We start from the raw sequence: 1,685 nt of genomic DNA, 5'->3' as shown, positions 1-1,685 counted from the left end.
GCTGGCATGTGGTGCTGGGGGATCGAACCGCGGTCCCTGTGCTTTGCCAAGCTTGTTTCAAGTAGGTGCTTTAGACCACTGAGCCATCTCTCCAGCCCTATTTTTGTCTTTTTGAGACAGGGTCTTGCTATGCAGTTCAGGCTGGCCTTGAGCTCAATGTAGCCCAAGCTGGTTTTGAACTTGCAATGATCCTCCTTATTATTATTATTATTATTATTATTATTATTTGCAATGATCCTCCTGCCTCAGCCAAGGGTTGCGATCACAGGTGTGCTCCACGTGCCCCACCCTCAGGTGTTATTTTGATACATATATACAATAAGCAGATCAGGGCAATTGCTCGCCTATCAACACAAGGGAGAGCATATCTATTAATAGAAAACTGCCTCCCCAAGAAGGCCCCCCCAAACTAAAATCCTTCTAGCTGTCCCAATAAACAGCACATCATTGCTAAATATAGCCACCTACTGGGCTATAAAACTGCTAGGACTCTTTCTTTTCTTCTCCCCACAATTCTCTTCCCCATGTCCAGGAGGCATTAACCTTACTACTTTTTTTTTTTTTTTTTGTATTTTAGGGAAGAGTGTACACGGTGTTCAAAGTCTCACTACTAGATCAGACTCGTGATCCACCTGTTTACAGCCTTCCAAGAGCTGGGGTCACAGGTGCGCTTTTGTTCCCTCAACTTTTTTTTTTCCCCAAACATGAGCGAGAACATGTATGTCTCTTTCCATATCTGCCTTATTTCTTTACTTTTTTTTTTTTTTCAGAACCGGGGATTGAACTCAGGCCCTTGCACTTGCCAGAAAAGTGCTTATTCCACTGAGCCATCTCCCTGGCTCCTGCCTTATTTCTTTCACCTCACCTAATATTCTCCGAGCTCCTTCAGGTTTTGGAAATGACATGGTTTCGATGTAGCCACTCGTCTACTGGTGGGCCTCACAGCTGATCCTGCACCTTCATGATGCTGTGACTAAGGCTGCAGAGGAGGAGACATCAAGACTGGGGTGGGGCAAAGCGGAGGAGAGCCCGGCCTCAAGGTGGAGGCGCAACAGCCAGGCTTGCAGCCTCCTTAGAGATAAACAGCATTTGGGGCCGGGGAGATGGCTCAATGGAATGAGCGCTTCCCTGGCAAGCACAAGGGCCTGAGTTCAATCCATGGTTCTGAAAAAAAAAAAAAAGTAGAATTAGCACCACCTGGTTGGTGAGCTCACCTAGGCTTCAGATGCAGAAGTGGGCGACCAAAATGTCTAGATCCATCCTCCCATCCCTTTCCAGGAATGCCTAACGATGCTGGCCATGTACTCATATCTCTGTTAGATTAATATTAGCCAAATTTAAACTCCGTGTGGTGCACGCCTGTAATCTCAGCACTCAGGAGGCCAAGGCAGGAAGATCATTTCAAGTTCTAGATCAGCTCAAGGGAGCTGATTGCATAGGGAGACTGTTTCAAAAGCAAAATCAAAACAGGGCCCAGTAAAGTACCTCCTGCAAGCAGGCTCAGGAGCCAGGCATTCAATCCCTGGGCCTGCTGTGCCAGTCCTGCCCCCGGACGCACTGAGGCAGTGATTGAGACAGGGCATAGAGGCAGGCACCTGTAATCCCAGCTCTTGGGAGGCTGTAAACAGGCAGTAGACTCTTCCCTAAAATATAAAAACAGAACAAAACCATTCTTTAAAAACAAG

The sequence above is a fragment of the Octodon degus genome, unplaced genomic scaffold (assembly GCF_000260255.1).
Source record: "Octodon degus isolate 3935 unplaced genomic scaffold, OctDeg1.0 scaffold00001, whole genome shotgun sequence".
NCBI classification, from domain to species: Eukaryota; Metazoa; Chordata; class Mammalia; order Rodentia; family Octodontidae; genus Octodon; species Octodon degus.
The sequence above is the reverse complement of the archived record's forward strand: the minus strand, read 5'-3'. Positions refer to the sequence as shown.